Source organism: Eulemur rufifrons, chromosome 19, assembly GCF_041146395.1.
Source record: "Eulemur rufifrons isolate Redbay chromosome 19, OSU_ERuf_1, whole genome shotgun sequence".
Taxonomy (NCBI): domain Eukaryota; kingdom Metazoa; phylum Chordata; class Mammalia; order Primates; family Lemuridae; genus Eulemur; species Eulemur rufifrons.
Window position 1 is genome coordinate 41,897,882 of NC_091001.1, and position 21,441 is coordinate 41,919,322.

The 21,441-nt window shown below is 43.3% G+C and overlaps 1 protein-coding gene across 1 annotated transcript in view; it reads left to right on the forward strand.

Annotated features, from left to right (window-relative positions):
* Positions 1-21,441, forward strand: part of CRACDL (CRACD like) — a 100,368-nt gene that overhangs the window by 23,890 nt on the left and 55,037 nt on the right. The gene's annotated exons all lie outside the window — the stretch shown is intronic.

Below are 21,441 nucleotides of genomic sequence, written 5' to 3' on the forward strand. Positions count from 1 at the left end.
CGAGTACAGCCTAGCCACGATTAGAGGGTGGATCTTTGTGGGCTGCCCTAAGCCTGTATTGTAAGAGGCACCCCTGGGAGATGGACTGGATCTACTTTGAGGGTCCCCTTCCCCTCCCCCAATGACGTTGTGTGCCCAGCTTCCACTGCCAGGTCACAGATCGGGAAGACACTGGCCATGAATGGCTTCCGTCACTTAGATGGTGCAGGTGCCAAGCTTGTGGCAGCTCCTTGTCCTTGCAGGGGAGCGCTGTGTGCTTATACAAGGGGAGCGTTCCCCCAGGTGCCTCACCCGGTCACACAGTGGCTCTCTACCTTGCTGCATTCTGAAATCTCCCCGGAGCTCTAAAAATTACTGACACCTGGGCCCCACTGCCAGCAACCGGGCTGGGGCATGACCTGAGTATCAGTATTTTTACAAGCTCCCAGGGGACTCTGATGTGCAACCAGGACTGCGACAGATCTAAAGCCCTGGTTCTCATGAATATGCAGATTTGCTTTCCGTAAGTCTGGGTGGAGCCTGAGAGTCTGCATTTCTGCCCAACTCCCAGCGGGGCTGAGGCTGCTGGGCCCCAGGCTGCACTTTGAGTGGCAGGGCACAGAGGTGCCTCCGTGAGGCTTCTGAACGTCCCCTGGCAGGTGGGCTCGATCCACAGGGCTGCCTCCAGGTGGAAGCCAGAGCCACAGCCTGCTGAGACGCAGGAGTCCGCTTGGTTTTGGGCAGGTACTGAGTCTAGCTCAGCTGACATGTCAGCAACGAAGTCACTAGGATCCCTGAGAGAGCACTGGCAGCCATCCTAAGGTGGGCTTGGGGAAAGCGCTGGCCTCTCCAGGTTGGTTGAGCTTGCAGCACCTCAAGCTATTAAAGTGAACACTCAGCAGATTTTCCTTCAGCCTCGGCAACCCTGAGGGGCAGAGTCAGCGGGGAGAGGTGCGGTTTCCTCCCTTGCAGGGAGGTGGATGTGTCAGATTTGTCCAAATGGTTACCTGTCACAACTGCCAGAAAGTGCTCGGGGCTCTCCTGGCACCGCTGTCTTTCCTCAGAGCTCAGCATGACAGGGTGTCTGTCAGGCATTCATTGCTGCCGTTCTAGGTCACTTTTCGCTGCAGTGCCCTTGCCCTTGGAGAGAAATGTGACTCGATGGCGGTGTGGGAAGAGAGCCTTGTCGGCTCCTTCCTGGCCGTGCGGCCCCCTGACCGCGCTGCCAGCAAACTGGAAATGCTGTTATTACCTCAGGCACCCAGCAAACACCCGCTCAGAAACATGCTCTCCCGTTGCCCATGGGACTCAGGATGCCAGGAGACAGTGGGATGCCCCCTGCCCCCTCATGCCTGGACTCATGCTTCCTGTTACTGACTGTCACCTGGTTTGATTAAGAACCTAGAGTTGCCTGGCTTGGATGAAATGCTCGTAATATTCAATTCAGCTACCATTTAAGCAGCAAACATGTATCAACTGTTCAGAATAGCTCCCGGCACATGGTAAGAAGCCATCATCATCGTGCTTTAGTTTATGGAAGAGTCAAGTCCAGTGTCCTCGCTTATTCACAGGATCTTGCCCGACCCACACAGCCTGCCCTCCCCTGGTTACTTCACTGTGCATCAGTCAAGAACCACGCACACCCTCCTTAGTGACTGCGGTACCAGGTGTCTGCAAGTGACCCTTGCCGATAGGATTACGCAGTTCATATGTTGCATTGTACTAATAACTGCATTTATTAAGTACCTACTGTGTACTCAGCTCCGTGGGACATACAGAAATTATCAAGTTTATTGATAGTGTCCTCAAATACTTTACAGTCTAGTTGAGGAGGCCAGCCATGACCCACAGGGCAACGTGGATTAAGTGCCAAACGGTGCAGGGCATCTGTGCCTATTGAAATATTTAAGAAAATGGGGACTTTGCTGCCCTTTTTTTTTTTTAGGTTTTCAAAATACAGAAGCTGGAATGATTTGAAATATTAGATGTCTCCACATAATGAGCCAGATGCGTTTCCATATTGCTCCATGTCCTCACTCTCCAAATGTGACGTCTCAGACTTCACAAAGTAGGAAGATATTTATGTCAAACCAAGCTCCACATCTGAATCACACAGGGACACTTTGTCAGAGAATCTTACCAAATGTTCCAGAATTTGAGAATATTTTTTTTCTTAGAAGTTCAGAAGAAAGTTAATAGTGCAAGCCCTTTTATTAAAAGACAATACAGGTATGTTATCTCGTGAATGCTGTCCTTAGGTTTTATAAGCATAGGTGATGAGGCTCACTCATTCATGAAACCAAGCCCCTAGTATTCACAGGTGTTGGGGCTACAAAGATGAAAAGAACTAGTGTCTGCCCCCAGGGAGCTCACAGGCCAGGAGGGAGACATGTGAACACTATTTGTGGTGTGTAGGCAGGGGCTCAGAGGAAGGGGGCCGGTGGCCCAGGAGCGGGAGTATTTCTCATAGCCAGGGTGATGGTAAAAGCTGCTGATGTGTGTGACCGAGGCACAGGGCAGCCATTCTCAGGAAACAGATTACGGAGTATCAGGCATGGCTGTGTGTGGCCAAGTGGTGGGGGTGGCAGGAGGTAAGGTGGGCGGGGCCAGACGGAGGGGACTTTCTGTGGTAATACCATTCATTTTTCTGGGTCACAACCAACCAGAATACTGAGAACTAGATTCTGAAAATATATTCTCCATACAGATGTTCCCCAACTTATAATGGTTTGACTTAGAATTTTTCAACTTTAGGATGGTGCAGTCGCCATACACAGTCAGTAGAAACCGTGCTTCTCTCCTGATGTTGGGCCCGGTGGCAATGAGCCGCAGCTGCCCGTCAGCCATGCGTCTGCGGCTTACAACATTTTCAGCTTATGATGGATTTATTGGACATAGTCTCGCTGTAAGTCAAGTAGCACCTGTGTATGCTGGTGTGAGCTCAAACATGTTTCATACGTTGGCTAACCAAAACATCTTCACATGAAAAGAATTTTGTGCCAATTTTACAGACCTTTATTTTTCAAAAGTAAAATACAGGCATGCATTGGTTAACAGTGTGGATATGTTCTGAGAAATACATCCTCAGGTAATTTCTATGTTGTGCAAACATCATAGAGTGGACTTACACAAACTTAGATGGCATAGCCTACTACACACCTAGGCTATGTGATGTGGACCATTGCTCTTAGGCTACAAACCCCTTCAGCATGTTACTGTGCTGAAGACTGTAGGCATTTGTAACACAATGGTAAGTGTTTATATATCTAAACATATCTAAATATAGAAAAAGCATGGTAAAAATATGATATAAAAGATTAAAAAAAAAAGTACACCTGTATAGGGCACTTCCTATGAATGAAGCTTATAGGACTAGAAGTTGCTCTGGGTGAGCCAGTGAGTGAGTGGTGAGTGAATGTGAAGGCCTAGGATGTTAGTGTATGCTAAATTTATAAAAAAAGAAAGTAATTAGGCTACAATGTTACAGTGGCTATGTCACTAGGCAATTGGAATTTTTCAGCTCCGTTATAATCTTATGGGACCACCGCCATATGTGCAGTCTGTCAGTGATCACAACGTTGTTACGTGGTGCATGACTGTAACAGAATGTTAGATATCAGAGTCCAAACCACTTATATTACAGTTGAGGCCCAGAGGGTGGAAGTGATTGGTCACAAGCTGCTCAGCGAGTTAGTAGCTTGTTACTGTTAGTGGCAAAGCCAAGGCTAGAACCCAGTTCTGCAGATGTATTGCTATTTCTACCAGCTGCAGTGGCAGGCTTCCTGCTGAGAGCTGCTCTGAGCCACTGGCAGTAGCTGCCTGGATGTACTGTGCTGTGAGCAATCCTGAGAATGATGCTGTGATTGATTATTGATGCCTGCCAAGGGCAGGGGTTGGGGGTGTGGCAACAGGTGTGCCAGGTGTTGCCATTTTGCCTTATCTTTTCTTATGGTGATGAAAACAAAACATCACCAAAAGCAGAACCAGTGCTTAGTGATAACTTTAAAAATTAGACTTACAATACGTTCATTTAACTCCGTAACATTTACTGGGGTCTAACCCATGCCATCAGGGCTGTGAGCACAAAGTGGAATTCCACATAGCCTAGCCCTTACTAAGCTCACAGTCTTAGGGCAAAAACCTTATTCAGTAAGGAACCTTCCTTAAATGTCAACGGCTTGTTACAGTATGGGAAAATGGGAAAATAATTTAACAGCAGGTTAAACTCTGTAGGGCATTTGTACTGGTTGTCTAAACTATTTTTAAATTACCTTAAAATGAAAACTAAATTAATCCCTTTTTAGTTACTAAACTAGCAAGATGATTTTTTAACTATTAAGGCATATGACCTGTATTTTTACTCTTAATTGTAAGAAGTAAAGGCAGACAAGTCCAGACATACAATTTGATTCCAATAATTGTATAATCTCCTCAGATCTTCTCTTCCCACTCCAAACCTGAATGTTCTCCTAGGCCAGGGAGATCCCTGGAGCACACTGGCTTTTGCTCCCATTGAGACACCATTTTGCAGGCGAGTGGCTTAATCTGGGGTCAGGCTGGCAGAGGGAACACCTGAGAGTTGACCAAGAAGCAAGTGGGCAGGCAGGAAGGCCGCGTCTGTGTGCTGACAGACGGTATTCCACATGCTCACGAGGGCATCTGCAGCCTCTGTGTGATCAGATTTCCAGAGAGCCAGCCTGCCAGGCGCAAATGTGTAATCTCATTAGCTGACTCATTCCTCTCCTGTTTATTTATTTTTTATAAATACAGATATACTTGCTCTGTGTGGCACCTCTTTATTTCTGTCGTTAGTACTGAAGCCTATTTTCTTAATCTCTTGCAACAAGTTATTTCCCAGGGATTCTTGATGCCCTGAGTTGAATCATTTATGTCTGTGTCTTACCAAGTCACAAGGTTCCTGAACAAAAGTTCTGCACCGAGGTGCAAGCTGACAGAATGCCGGATGACAGCCCACTGTCCCAGGCTTGCTCTGTTCTCGCCTGCTCCCCCTCTGTCAGCTGGGACCTTCCTTCTTCCCTCTGTCAGGGATAGCAAGGGCCTGCCTCATCACACCCATGCACAGTGTCCTGAGGAGCATGGCTCTGAGCTCATAACGCCAGGAGGTGCTGACTTGCTGGGCTGCATAGTGGGGCCCTGGCCTGCAGGAGGAAGCACAGGGAAGTTGGTGTTAGGGACCAGGCGTCTTGTTATGCCTTTGCTGTTAACTAACCATGAACCTGAGGGAGCAGCCGAGTCTGTCTCTGCAGCTGGGTCTGCATCTGCTGAGTGAGGGGCCAGACCACACTGGCTCCTTGACTTGTGTTGTTCGTGGGCCGGGAGCCACACCTGCCCCGGACAGGGAGGCGCTTCACTGCACAGCTGTGTAGAGTGATGCAGAGTGACAAACTACTTTGGAAAATGATATTTGCATGGCGCTCCCACTTAAGGGTTTGAGCTCATAAGATACTTACTACGCAAACCGTGCCTGCCTGGCATGCAGCACACGGGCCCCAGGTGGGAGTGAAATGAAGAACAAGTTGTCTAGCCAGGCCTGAAGGTGGGGGTTGCTACAGTGGGGTTGTTCTGGAGAGGACATCTTGCCTTCCTTGCAGATGGCCCAAGGGACAGGGCTGTGGTGAGTATATGTTACCTTGAGCTGAGGGTCTGAGTTGGTGACTCCTGTTGGAAGCAGCGCTGAAGTGATCAATAGAGAGGATGAGGCTTTCTTTGTAGAAGTCACCAGCATTTTTGTCACTGCACCTTGAGCTACCTGTAATGGTGGGGTGATGGGGTGACAGATGTTTGACTGCCTTTGCAGCTGCAAAGAACTTATCAATAGTAAGCCCATCTCTTAGAGTTATTTAAATAGCCTGGATGTTCAACATATTACGTGAGGAAAAGCACATTGTGATGTTTTTAAAATCGCGCGAGTGAACGATGTTTACTCTGAGAGGCATGTTACTCTGAGAGGCATGACTGTTTCCTGGCAGGCCCAGAGAGATGCTAGCTCTGCATCCCTGTCCCAGGCCAGTTCAGTGGGGGACCCGTTCCTGCCCTCAGGTCAGAGCACAGCCACTGTGGTCCCTGTGTGTGGGGCATGCAAGGGGGACGTTAGAGGTAATGGAACCAAGAGGGGAAGCCTGTTCTGGGAACAGAAGTTCTAGGCTGCCCCGTGCTGACTTGCCTTGCAGCCTTGGGCAACTTGGTTGCCTGTTTTGCAATTCAATGCTCTAAAGCTCGACAACAAGGATCATTCCTCCTCCAGCTCTCTGTCACAGAGGTGATGTGGAGACAAACGAGGGAGACAGTGCACAAGTACTTTGGAAAAATGACAGAAACTGCTTCTTGTAGACACAAGCTCTTATTTCCAGCAGTGGAGGGGGCAGGGCCTGACATCGAGCATTCCTTCTATGTGCCAGGCACTGGGTAGAAACTTACACCGGGGATCTGCTTTAATTCTCACAACCACTTAGGCGTGAGGTTTCCAAGTTAGGAAACTGAGCCTCAGAGCGGGAAAGTAACTTAACTCCAAACCCTGGGCCCCAAATCCTCGTCTATTTACATCACACTGCCTTGTCTTTAAAAGAAACGATTGGAGCTTCTTCTAACTATGAAAAAAATACATGTTTAGTCAGAAAACTTACAAAGCATAGAAAAGCACAATAAAAAAGTTTAAGATGTACATAATTCCGTGACTCAGAGATAACTTCAGTTCACATCTTCCTGTGGTCCTTCCTTTGTTCCTTCTATGCACTAAGAGAATTTTTAAAAATAAAAATGGGTTCCTCCTGCACAGCATTTTGCAGCACGATGCTTTTCAAAGGAAGATCCATGGGCAGCATCGTCAGCATCACCTGGGAGCTTGTTAGAAATGCAAGAATCTCAGGCCCCAGCCTGGACTTACTGAGGCAGCATTGGTGTTGTACACTCTTCAGATGATGGGGATACGTGCTCCCTTTTAGAAGCACTGTCGTAGCCTACCTTCCCCGCTTGCAATGCATTGTGGGCAGTCTCCCATTGTCCGTAAATGTTTTCTTGTGTTATGATTTTTGGTGACGGCACAACCTTCCCTTGTATGGCTAGTCTCCTGTTTGTCTCCCATTGACGAATGGGCCTTTAGATTGTCACCAGGACACTGTTACAAGGGCGTGCTTAATTATCTCCTTAGGAAAAATTCCCCAGGAGTGGATTTACTAGAGCAGCAAGGTTTGATAGATGCTGCCGCGTTGCCAGCCCAGAAGGAATGCAACTTGACCGATCACTTAAACTCCTGGCCTGGGTTTCTTAGGAGGCAGCTGCTGTCGTGGGGAAGAGCTCCCACTTGAGTGAGCTACAGGCCTTGTACCTCAATCTGAGTGTCAGATTTTCCACTTATTGGCTTGGTCATCTTGGACTCATTGCTCAACGTGTAAGATCTCCTATTTTCTGACCTGCCAAAACGGGCTGTGCCATTTCACTCACGGGTGGTTGTGAGCCTTAAATGAGAGTCGGCATAAACCACCGGGGACCTGAGACATGCTTAATAAATGTTCATTCTCTTCCCTCTGAATGAAATGAGCCCTGGGGCTTAAGGAGGTCCTATCACAAAGCCCTTAGATTTGCTAGCATAAAAGATCATCTGTTGAGTTAATAAGTTGCATTTTAATAGATGCACACGGGTTCATTGGCATTTTAGTTTAGTTCTCCAACGTCCCAGGGGATGTATGGCTTGGGCATTGCAAAGGCAGGCAAAGGAAGTCAAAAGAAAGGAGATTCCTGAACATTTCTTAAATGTTTAAAATTGAGGAGAGATGTAAAATGTGCAAAGCATGCTGTGGGGAGCATGCTGGGAGGTGGCAGTGAGGGGGTGTGTGCTGGCGAATGTGTGCATGTGCACGGGCTGCATCAAAGCCTGCAGTGTGCCTTGCTGCCCCTGCCCCTCGGGAGCCTCTCAGTCCCTGGGCATTCGGCAGTGCGACTGCATGGTGTGATGCCACCTCCCTTTGCGGGGCTTGGGTCGTCTGGAGTTGTGTCTTGTTGGGGCATTGAGCCACCCCATGCTGGGCGCCGTCCTGGATGCTGGGCTACTGCCGTGACAAAGCACTGATGAGGCACCCGAGGGGCCACTGCCGCTGAGGGAGGGTGGGTCACGTGCCCAGAGCAGGCCGTAGCAACTGGCACAGGTGGGCTCCAGGCTCCATCTGGCTTACTGAGCGGGATGGAATTGCCGCTGTGGGTCTTGTGGAGTTTGGCCTGCTTGTGCCATGGGGCAGAGAGTGCTGCTAGCTGGGAACACTTCTTAGAAACATCAGCCCTGGGGCCCAGCCCCTGTCCCTTCAGCAATCCACCCTGCTGTGTGGTCCCCTGGACAGCCTCCCAGGAGGTGGGACTACATGCCAACATTTTGTCCCTCTCCAATGGAGAAAACCAAATTGTTGGCAGGCGGACAGTGAGCCTACAGGCTTTTAATGCATACAAGGGCGCATGTATGGAAACTCACTTCAAAACATTCAGTAATTGTCATCTGAATTCTTCTGTGAGCTGCTTTCTTTTGTTACCATCAGATATATTGTTAATGCTTTATTTAAACTGTAGACCATTTGAGTAGAACTTTACATACAGTTGCATTTTGGAAAACAGAAAAGCAAGCTGGGGCTTTTTTAGAACCATCTTCAGAAGTCGCCCTTGCTGCCTGGCTGCTCCTGGGTTTTAGTAACACAGAATCACACCCGCCGCCCAGAGCCATCTGTTGCCTGGAAACTGCTGACTGTAGCTGGTTGTGGTTGGAGCCTTCAGACTCGGGAGGAACTTGAGTTAGGTGGAGTTGCAATGCCGGTTGCAGGAGTCTATTATTTTGAAGTGGCAGCTGTAGGTAACCAGGGAGGACGTCACCAGGGCCGGTGACTTTGTCATGTGGGAAGGCTGAACCTGGCCAGGCAGGCTCCGTTGGTGATTTTCGTGGGTGGGTGTGGCCTGTGCACCTGCCAGGTGTGGTCTCCAACAGGGAGGGCTAGAAATCCTGTCGGTGCCACAGTGAATGGGGTAAGCAGGTGCCTGGCTAACAGGAGTTTGGAAGGTCCCGAGAAAGCAGTTCACAAAACATGTCTAGGACCCGAGGTAACATGGTGGGCCTTTAAGGAAAAGTCAAAAGAAAGCTGAAGGGGCAGAGATGAATGTGTCCCCCACAGGGTCCCTCGCTCTGTAGCCAGAAGTGCTCACGAAGGGGTGGCAGGAGGAACCGTGTGGCTTTAGTGCTGGAATGAGAGGTGAGCCCCGGGCTTGGGTGTGTTTGGCTCAGAATCTGTCTGGGATTTTCTCAGCAGTAGGTCTTCTTCCTGGGACCTGCCCTGCTCAGGTGGGGAGTGCAGCCTCAGCCCAGCGTCGCCCTCTGCCTGCTTCCATGGTGAGCGTAATAAAACAAAGCCCAGGTTTGTTGTTTCTCATCCTCAGCCATTCAGCAGTGACTCCAATCACAGGGAGGCAGGTGACCAACTCCCTGAAGAGCCAGGCCACCCCCACCCCTGGCCTTCAGGGCTCAGAGTGGAAGAAGGAAGTACGTGTGTTTCTCAGCAGCTTTTACTGCGTGTGCCTGCGCACCTGCCCAAGGAGCTCTCCGGGCCCAGGAGTGCGGAGGTTGGCAGAAGCCCCACTTCCTTGTGGCCCGTAGGTGCTGCCAGGCACGGTGGAGCTGCCAGGGGAGATGGGGACGAGCACTCCCGATCAGCACCCAGTGGTGTCCCGAGGGCCCTAGGCCACGTGGAGGAAGACGAGGAGGCCTGCCGTGCTCCCTGCTGGAGCCTCCAGGAGGATGAGAGAGCCGGAGGCACAGGCCAGGCTCGGGAAGATGGCTGCCTTTTACCAGTGCGTCAGGCCTGACCCCAGGTGGGCTCTGAGAGTGGAGAGGTGGTGGGGGAAAGGGGAGGGAGGGGAGGCCAGCTGGACTGCCAGGGCAGGGGTGGCCACCATCCCCTATGGCCTCAGGACAAACCTTCAGCATTTATTGTCTTATGTTCTAGAATGTTTATGACCTCTTTCCTTATAGACCTTGTTTTATCTCCTTGAATTGCGTGAATTCTGGAGCAAAATGATGATTTTCTTTGTTTCCTTTATGACACACACACATATTCATAGAGAGGAAGAGGGAGAGGGAAGGAGGGCTGGGTAAATGGCATTCACTCTTACTATCCCATGCTTGCAGTTGGGATCTCGGTGGCACAGTTGATACACTTTGAGTGGAAAGAAGGCAGCAGAGGTCAAAGTAAAAGGACGTTTTAATTATTCCTGTACCTAAATAGCAGCACCAAAGGACTTGTTCTCAACTGACAGCCACAGCCTTGGGAGATGTGCTGTCCGTCCTCCTGCATAGCAGAGGCCAGTGGCCCTGCACAGAGCCACCTTGCCCTACTGTAGGTGACCTTATCCCTGAAAGGTGTCTGGCTCTCAGTGCATTTTGATTCTGTGCTCAGTGGTGCAGAGGGAAGTACAGTTATGGCTTATTTAAATTAATTTGCTTAGAATAAACAATTTGTGTTTTTTCCTATCCCAAATGGAAAACTCTCAGTATGGCTGCCTCTGTCAGTACAGAGTGGTGGTTATATCTGCACATCACTTGGGCCGGGTGGACAGTCTCGGGAAATTGATGTTGCATCTTTGGCAGGACCTACCTATAACATGGCAGTGGGGGGATGCACGGGGAGTTGGGGCAGATAGTCCATCCCCAGAGCCTCACTTTATTCTTTTGCAACATAGGGGTAGTAACCCAACAACTCAAGGATTTCTGGTGAACACAGGGCTTTGTGCTTACAAGCCCTGTGCATGTAAGTCATAATCATGGTTACTGTTTCATAAAAATCTTTTTATTAAAATGTACTCAACCTCAGTATCTGATTCTGCCCATTTTGAATGGGCCAGGATAGAGTGTTAGTGTTACATCTTCTTGTTAATAGGCTTTGGAGCATGACTTCCTACTTTTAGGAAACAAAAACCAAAACAAACCTTCAGCTCTGCATCTGCTGTGCTGCAGAAATGCCAGTCATATATGGAGCATTCTAGATATATTAAGCATTATTTTTGGCATATATGCACAGAAGAAAGGGAGTGTATTTCCTCAATAAACTCATGAAGTTAGAAATAAGCCAGCCCCTGTAAAACCGTCCCCTGTGTCCCGGGCTCTGGGGTCCCATTTGTTGCATGTTTGTACAGCAGTCAGCACAAGGTACAGCTCTCACTCTGAGATTGAAAGTTTCCAAGTCAGATGGCATCTTTGCAAGATATTCTCCAGCATTAGAATGAATTTCTATTGTATTTTCCCAAAAATTATGCAAGTAGAGTTTCTAAAATAAGGTTATGAAGTTTGAAGCCCTGCTGCTTAGCTATTTTTGAAATAATGGTTTTATAAAAGTCTCTAATAGATTTTTTTTACTCTAATAACTTGGAAATACCTAAACTAATGTTTTTCATATCTCATGTGAAAACATTCACCTCTGGATGAGTGAAAACAGGTTGCTCTCATGAAAGCCATCATGCGTTGCAGTCTAAGACATGAATTTTATTGAGGTGTGTTCCTGTAGGCTCGGGCTGCACATGTGAATACAGATTGATACATGCATATATTGCATGTGCACCGTATTGGAAAGCCTTCTACATGCCTAGCTAAGTAACTTAATTTGCCATTTATAAGGTCTTTGAATACCGCTAAATCAATTTTTATGTAAGTAATTTTCAAGAAATTTAGTGTAGTTTCTCTTATTAATATATGATACTGTTTATTTGCTTTTAAACTGTGCTGTTCATCTCATGGATGACTGTATTTGTTGGGATGAAGCTGTGGTTATTTCTTTGCAAAGAAACAGCCCAGCGAGTTGTGGCCTGCTGTCTGTTCTCTCTAGAAGCCCTCGCTGTTCCTGCCCTGCCCACGGCCGACGGGAAGCCTGAGGAGGGCACCAGGCCTGTAAGCAGGGACCTCCTCTGCGTCCAAGTTCCTTTCCTCCCAACCCGAGGGGTCCACACAGCTCATCAGCCTTCAGCTCCGTGTGGCTATAGGGTGGATAATGTCTAAAGGAGGACACTGGGCAAAAAGAACTCAGGATAAAGAAATGTGACATCGTCTAGCTAAGTCACAGATTTTGAAGGAAGTCTGTCCTTGAGACCTTAGTGTGCTAGGTGGCCTAGGGACCAGTGGACATGTAGTTGATGCCATCTCAGTTTTAACAGAAAGTGATTCTTTCATCTAGTGTTATTGATAAGTGCCTCTGGTTTGTTCATTCATTTAATAATATTTATTGAGCACCTACTGTGTGGCAGTGCCATGCTGGTAACCTATTCCCTAGCCTCATGGAGTTAGTCTTCAAGTTTTGCATACTTAGCAAGAAAGGGGATAACTCAGTTCTCTAGACCAAGCCTTATTCTGGTTTTTAAAAATAAGGTAAACATTGGTTACGGGACACTAGGAGACTTCAAAACTGACCAGCCACGTTCCTTTACTCTCCCTTCTTGCTGTACTTACAGACCTATCACTTAACATCTGAGTATTCTCTGGTCTCAGGCCTTTGATGATGAGATTTCCTTGCTTTTCTCTCATTTGTCAGAGTGGATCTACCCCTCTCTCCTTCCTGTCGTTTCCAACAGGTGGACAGAGGAGGTTTTGCACACAGCTAGGAGTCAGCTTCAAAGAGCAGGAGGCCCTGCACCTTCAGGGAGCAATGGTTGGCTGCGGCGAGGTCCAATCTTGTCGCCACTGCTCCTTGGGGTGGGTACAGCAGTCAAGTCCCTCTGCTCTTGAGGATAATAATATCATTAAGCAGCAAGCTGGAACAATTTTCTAACAGAGATTTCTCACAGGAACTTTGTGAGCATTACACATTCCATTTGCTTCAGTAATGTGAAACTTATTTTTCTAAAAAAAGGTACAGGCAGATCCTGGCGTGACTCACTAGAGAACAATAGTTAAGTCATAATTTATTTTCATCTTTTTCGCTAAGAAAAGGAAAAATTGATTAAATATATAGGGAGTGTAAGCAGGCAGAAGTCTGTAAAGGGGAACTGCATCAGAGAATCACACAAACACACGTGCTGTTCAAAGCGGTAGGCACGGAAGGTATAGGGGCTCCCACGGTGTGTCGCAGGAGGTCTCCTCTCACCCTGGAGGGACAGATTGGTCTTCTCGAGCAAGTGGAATCAAAGTTGAAAGCTGAAGGCCGAGCGGGAGTTAGCGAGACCAAAGTGGAGCGTGAGGGCAGGGAATATGTTCAAGCGCAGGGAACAACGTCTGCAAGGCCCTTGGCAGGAAGGAAACGGAACATTTCGGGGAAGGGGAAAGCAGGGCCTCTGGGTGGGGCCAGCCCACCTCCCCTTCTGCTGGATATTGAGATCTTCCCACATTTGTGGTGTTCCCGTTCCTGCCTGCATCTCCAAGCTTCTATGCAAGATCGTATCCTCCTTCCTTTAATTGTTTTAGTGTGAGTTTGCTGGAAACAAATTATATCAAGGCTTCTTTTTGGAAAATGTCTTTATTTCATCTTTTTCTCCTGATATTTTTTTTCAGCAGCTTTGTTGACAAATAATTTACATACCATAAAGTTCGCCTGTTTGAAGCATATAATCAATGGGTTTTACAGAATCGTGCACCTATGAACACAATCTAATTTTACATTTTCATCTCCTCTAAAAGAAACCTCATGCCCATTAGCAGTCACCTCCCATTCCACCTCCCTTTCCCCAGCACTAGGCGACCGTGAAGCTATTAACACTTTCTGTCTCTGTGGATTTGCCTATTCTGGACATTTCATATAAGTAGAATCATACATACGTGACCCTTTGCAACTGGCGTCTTTCACTTAGCATAATGTGTTCAGGGATTGTAGTGTGTATCATTATATTATTCCTTTGTATTGACAAAGAGCATTTCATTATATGCATATAATGCATTTTTTATCTATTCATCCGGAGATGGATATTTGGGTTATTTTCACTTTTTGATTATTACATAAATAATGCTGCTATGAACATTGGTGTACCAGTTTTTTGTGTGCACATTTTTTTCATTTTTTATTGTGGTAAACTACACGTAACATAAAATTTACCATCTTAACCAGTTTCAAGTGTACGTTTCAGATTGAGCACATTCAGGTTGTTGTGCGATCATCCTCACGTCTCCATCTCCAGGACTCTTTTCATCTTGCAGAATGGAAACACTGTACCCAACTCCACAACCCCCTCTCCCCCAGCCTTTGGAAACCACCATTATACGTTCTGACTCTCTGATTTTGACTGCTCTGAGTATCTCTTATAAGTGGAATCATATTTGTCTTTTTGTGACTGGCTTGTTTCAGTAAGCATATCGTCAAGGGTTATCCATGTTACACCAGATATTAGAATTTGCTTCCTTTTTGAAGTTGACTGAAAGGAGGGACTTCTGTCATTTTGATACCTGTTTTCTGTAAGTCTGACAACTTCTTTATCCCTCATTTCATACATTACTGTCTTTTTCTGTGTTTATTTTATTTTTTAAATAATGAAACCTTTAAGTTCCTTTCTCATTCTCTTTTGTGCATATTCTATAGCTGTTTTTTGTTGCTATGGGGATTATGTTTGACATCCTAAAGTTATAACACTCTAATTTGGATTTATACCAGTTTACCTTCAATAACAGATAAAAAGCTCTGCTCCTCTGCATCTCTTTCCTTACCTCTTTTAGTTATTGATGTCACAAAATTACATCTTTATACATCGTATGCCCAAAATTATAAACTGATAACTTTTTAAAAGCATCACTTAAGGTAGAAAACAAAATGCGAAATTACAAACATACTAATTTTTAGACTCGTAATTACAGATGCTCCTTGACTTACATTTACAATGGGATTATGTCCTGACAAACATATTATAAGTAAAGAATATCATTAAGTCAAAAATGTGTGGCTGGCTGAGGGCTTCACCTTGCTGTGACTGCCTAGCATTGCAAAAGAAGTATGATTTCTACTGGATGTGTATCACTTTGGCAACATTGTAAAGTCGAAAAATTGTTAAGCCAAACCATAAGTTGGGGACTGTCTGTACGTTTTTAAAAAAGTATTAGTCTCTTAAATCATGTAGAAAACAAAAAGTGGAGTTACAAACCATTGTTACAATAACACTAGCTTTTATAATTCCCATGTATTATTACCTTTATTGAGATTTTTATTTCTTCATATGGCTTCAAGTTAATGTATAGTGTTTTTTCAACCTGCAAGACTCTCTTCAACATTTCTTACAGGACAGCTCTAGTAGTAATGAACTCCCTCAGCTTTTGTTCATCTGGGAATGTCTTAATTTTCCCTTAACCTGTTTTTTTTTTTTTAAGAGACAGTGTCTGGCTCTGTCACCCAGACTAGAGTGTGGTGGTGAGATCATAGCTCATTGCAGCCTTGAACTTCTGGGCATAAGACATCTTCATGCCTTGGCCTCCTGAGTAGCTGGGACTACAGGTGTCCATCACCACACCAGTCTGGCTGGCTGGCTGGCTGGCTGGCTGGCTTTCTTTCTTTCTTTCTTTCTTTCTTTCTTTCTTTCTCCCTTTCTTCCTTTCTTTTTCTTTTGTAGAGACAGGGTCTCGCTATGTTGCCCAGGCTGATCTTGAAGTCCTGGCCTCAAATAATCCTCCCCACTCTGCCTCTTAAAGTGCTGGGATTGTAGGTATGAGCCTGGCCTTCCATTACTTTTGAAGAATACCTTTGCCAGATAAAAGATTCATAGTTGACATTTTTCTTCTTTTAGCACTTTGAATGTAATAGCCTATTGCCTTCTGGCTTCCAAGGTTTCCGATGTGAAATCTACTCATAATATTATTGAGGATCCATTGTATGTCTTAAGTCACTTCTCTCTTGGTGATTTCAAGACTCTCTTTGAAAAAAAAAAAAAAAAGACTCTCTTTGTCTTTCAGCTGGTTGATTATGTGTCTTGGTGTGTGCCTATGTTTACCCTACTTGGATCTTATTGAGCTCATTGGATGTTTATGTATATGTCTTTCATCAAATTTGGGAAGTTTTCAGTCATTATTTCCTCAAATATTTTCCCTTCCTATTTCCCTCTCTCGTCTCCTTCTGGAACTCCCACAATGTGTATGTTGGCCCACTTCATGGTGTTTCACAAATTTCTATTCTCTGTTCACCTTTCTTTAGTACTTTTTCTTTCCATTCCGTGGAAAGAAATTTCCATTGTCCTATTTTCAAGTTTAACTGATTCTTCTGCCTGCTCAAATCTGTCTTTGAATCCCTCTAGTGAAATTTTCATTTTAGTCATTGCATTTTTCAGCTCCAGAATTTCTTTTTGGTTTCTTTTTAGGTTTTTTATCTCTTTATTGATATTTCAATTTTGTTCATGTATCAGTTTCTTGATTTTCTCCACATCTTCGTTTAGTTTATTGAACATCTTTAAGATAGTTATTGTGAAGTCTTTGTCTAGTAGATCTACCATCAGGTCTCTTTCAGAGACCATTTCTGTTGGCTTATTTTTTTCCTTTGATGGGCCATACTTTCTTGTTCCATTGTATGTCTTGTGATTTTTTGTTGTTATTAAAAACTGGACATTTGAATCTAATATGTGGTAACTCTGGAAGTCAGATTCTCTCCCTTTCCCAGAGTTTTCTCGGGTTTTTTTTGTTGTTGTTTGTTTCTTTGTTTTGTTTTGTTTTGTTTTGATCGTTGTAGGTGTTCTCTGTGCTGATGATCAGCTTGAGGTGTAAACTTAAGGTCTTCTCAGCTCTTTTCTGAGACTGTGCCTTTCCCTGGGCATGCAGGGTGACTTTCTAATTTCTCCCATATGCAGTTGTTTTTGAATGGCCTAGTCTTTAATATCTGGCTCCCAGAAGGGGAAAGGAGAAAAGTGAAGTGGGGAAAGGGTGCCATCCTATTAAATCCCCAGGAAGTCACGTAGGGCTGGAGGGAGTCTTGCAACAGTGGGGAGGGGTGTAACAACAATGGCCACCACCTCTTTATCTGCACCTCTGTGATCAGAAGCAGCAGTTGGAGCATAGATACCCAGTGTTTGGAGGACAGGGTACTTTTTGCACACTCTGGCTCCTACAAACTGCATACAGGCTGCTCCCAGAACACATGTACAGGTGCCTGCTGTGGGGCTGGGGAAGTGGGGGAATGGGTAGATGCTACTGTGCTAAGAGCTGAAATTGACAGAAATTAACCACAATTTACCTTCCAAGCCTTCCCCTGGAAGTTGCAAGCATTCAATAGACTCCAGAGTTTCAAAATAGTTATATCAGACAGATTCTGGGACTGCCATTGTTGTCTAGATGGGAAAACAGATTCCTGGTGTTTTCTACTCTGCAAACAGGATTTCTTCTCAGAATCCACCGTGGACATATGTTTTTATTTCCCTTAGGTAGATATCTATAAATGGAATTGGTGGGTTGTATGGTAATTTTACATTGAACATTTTGAGGAACTGCCAAACTTTTTCTAAAGTAGCTGCAGCATTTTACATTTCCACCAGCAATGAATGAAGGTTCCAATTTTTTCACATCCTTGCAAACACTTGCTATTGTATAACTCTTTGATTACAGCTGTTCTAGTTAGTATAAAATAGTATCTCACTGTGGTTTTGATTTGCAATTCCCTAATGACTAAGAGTGTTAAGCATCTTTTCATGTGCTTATTAGACATTCATTTGCCTTCTTTGTACAAGTTTTTATGCAAGTCCTTTGTCAGTTTTTAAATGGGGTGTCTTTTTACTATTGAGTTATAAACATTCTTTATATGTTCTGGATGCCAATCCTTATTAGATATATAATATACAAATATTTTCTCCTTGTCTGTGAGTTATCTTTACACTTTCTTGGTAGTTCTTTGATACAAAATATGATTTTGATGATGTCAAATTTATCTGTCTTCTCTTTTGGTACATTTGGTGTCACGTTTAAGTAATTTTTGCCTAACCTAAGATGACAGACTTACCCCAGTTTTCTTCTAAGCATTGTATAGTTTTAGCACTTACATTTAAGTCTATGATCCACTTTGAGATAATTTTTATATATGGTATGAGGTAGGAGTACAAATAGTTTTTGCACATTGATGTCCACTTGTTCCAGCATGATTTGTCGAAAAGACTATTCTTTCCCCTGTTGAATTGTCTTGGTACCCTTATTGAAATAGTATGCATTTATTTCTGGACTCAATTCTATTCTTTTGATCTATATGTCTATCCATATGCCAGTATGATGCAGCCTTGATTACTGTAGCTTTTAGTAAGTTTTGAAAATAGAAAGTATGAGTATTCCATCTTTGCTTTTATTTTTCACTATTATTTTGACTATTCTAGGTTCCTTGCATTTCCACGAGTTTTCAGATAAACTTGTCAATTTTTGCCAAAACCCAGCTGAGATTTTGATAGGGATTGGGTTGATTCTGTAGGTCAATTTGGGGAGTATTGCCATTTTAATTATATTAAGTCTTCTGATCCATGAACACAGGTTGTCTTTCCATTTACTTAGGTCTTCTTTAATTTCTTTCAACATTGTTATATAGTTTTCAATATACAACTATTCCATCTCCTTGGTAAATTTATTCCTATTTTATTCTTTTGGATGATATTTTAAATGGAATTGTTTTCTTAATTGCATCTTTACATTGTCCATTGCTAGTATGTGGAAATACAGTAGACTTTTCTGTATTGATCTTAAATCCTGACACCTTGCCAACTTTAGTTCTGATAGTTTTTTTAATGGATTCCTTAACATTTTCTGGGTGCATGATCATGTCATCTACAAAAAGAGATAGTTTTACTTTTTCCTTTCCAATCTCTGTGCTTTTTATTCTTTTTCTTGCCTACTTGCCCTGCCAAAATCTCCGGTACAAAGTTGTATATCAGTGTGACAGTGGATATCCTTGTCTTTTTTCTCATCTTAGGGGGAAAGCATTCAGTCTTTCACCATCGAGTATTGTGAGCTGCAGGTTTTTGTAGATGCCCTTTATCATGTTGAGGAAGTTTCCTTCTATTCTTAGTTTTTTGAGTGTTTGTATCATAAAAGGGTGTTGGATTTTGTCAAATGCTTTTTCTGTATCCACTGAGATGATCATGTAGTATGGTTTATTGCATTATTTTTCACATGTTGAATCAATTTTGCATCCCTCAGTAAATCCCACTTTGTCATGATATATGATCCCTTTTATATATTGCTACATTAATTTGCCAATATTCTGTTAAGGATATTTGCATCCTTATATTTTGTACCTCCATTGAAGTGATCATATGGGTTTATTGGTTTGGTTTTTTTTCTTTTTTTTTTAGACAAGGTCTCACTCTGTTGCCTGTGCTGGAGTGAAGTGGTGTCATCATACTGCAACCTCAAACTCCTGGGCTCAAGCAATCCTTCTGCCTCAGACTCCCGAGTAGCTGGGACTACAGGCATGCGCCACCGTGCCTGGCTAATTTTTCCATTTTTTGTAGAAGCAGTGTCTCGCTGTGTTGCTCAGACTGGTCTTGAACTCCTGGACTCAAATGATCCTGCCGCCTCGGCCTCCCAAAGTGCTGGGATTACAGGCATGAGCCACTGCACCTGGCCTAATCATATGGTTTTGTCTTTTGTTTTATTAATATGGTTTTTGCATTAATTGATTTTCATATGTTAAACTAACTCATATTCCTGGGATAAAACTCACTTGTATATCTTGATGGATTTGGTTTGCTAGAATTGTGTTGAGAACTTTTGTGTTTCTATTCATAAGAGATATTAGTCTGTAATTTTCTTTTATTGTGATGTCTTTGGTTTTGGTATTAGGGGTAATATTGGCCTCATAGAATGAGCTGGAAAATATTGCTTTTTCTTATAACCTTTGAGAAGGGTTTGTGAAGGGAAAGTTTGCTATTAATTCTTTAAGCATTTGATAGAATTTACTAGTGAAGACATTTGGAACTGGGCTCTTCTTTTTGAGAAGTTTTAAAATTACTAATCAGTCTCTCTTCTGATAGTCTGTTCAAATTTTCTGTTTCTTATTAATTCAGATATAGTAGTTTGTGTTATTCTAGGAATTTGTTTCATCTAGGTTATCTAATTTTTTTGGCATATAGTTACATAATATTCTCTTAAAATAAATTCTTTTATTTCTGTAAAGTTGTTAGTGATACTCTTTCATTCCTAGTTTTAGTAATTTGAGCCTTCTCTCTTTTTCTCCTGCTCAGTAGAGCTAAAGATCTGTCCATTTTGTTGATTTTTTTCTTTGTTTTTATTTTACTTATTTGCTGTGATCTTCTGGATGTTGATCTTTTCAAAGAACCAACTTTTTGTTTCATTGATTTTCAAAATGTTTTCCAATACTCTGTCATTAATTTTTGTTCTCATTTATTTTTTCCTTTCTTTGGCTTGTTTTCAGTTTAGTTTACCCTTCTTTTTCTAGTTTTATATGGTGGAAAGTTGATATGGATTTGAGATTTTTCTTCTTTTTTATATAGGTATTTTTAAGCATTTGTATTTATTTCATTTACTGATATATTTGCATTTGTTTCTACCTTCTTTTTTATAATTTTTTACTTTTAATTATTATGGGTAAATAATAGTTGTATATCTTTATAGGATACATGTGCTATTTTGATAAAGGCATACTATGGGAATTAATTAAATCAGGGGTATTCATCACCTCAAGCATTTAACATTTCTTTGTGTTAGGACATTCCAATTCTACTTTTTTAGTTACAGTAAAGTATACCCTAACTTACTGTTGATTATAGTCACTGTTGTGCTATCAAATATTGTTCATTCTAACTATCTAACTTATTTTGCACCCATCAACCATCCCCACTTTATCTCCCCCTCCCTGCTACCCTTTCCATCCTCTGGTAACTGTCATTCTATTCTCTGTCCCCATGAGATCAATTGTTTTTAATATTTAGCTCCCACATATGAATGAGAACATGTGAGATTTGTCTTTCTGTGTTTGGCTTATTTCACTTAACATAATGTTTGTTAAAAAGTGATTTTCTCTGGTAATTGTGTTTTAATTTCTTGCTTTTTTATTTTTTGTGTATCTGTGGTAGGTTTTTTGATTTGAGATTACCATGAGGTTTGCAAAAAACATTTTATAACCAATTATTTTAAACATAGGACAACTCTTTTTACAAGCAAACAAGCAAAGAGAAATCTAACAAAAATTCTACTCTTTAACTCCATGCCCCCATTCTTTAACTTTTTGTTGTTTCCATCCATATCCATATTTTTATACTATCTCTCTCTCTCAAAAAGTTATTTTTAATAGGTTTGTCTGTCTTCCTACTCCAGATATAAATGGTTTATATACCGCAATTACAGCCAGAGACTATTCTGTATTTGTGTCCTTACTGTTACCAGTGATTTGTATACCTTCAGGAATTTTCTTATTGTTCATTAATGTCGTTTTCTTTCAGATTATAGAACTCCTTTTCACATTTCTTGTAGGACAGATCTGGTGTTGATGATATCCCCCAGCTTTTGTTTGTCTGTGAAAGTCTTTGTTTCTCCTT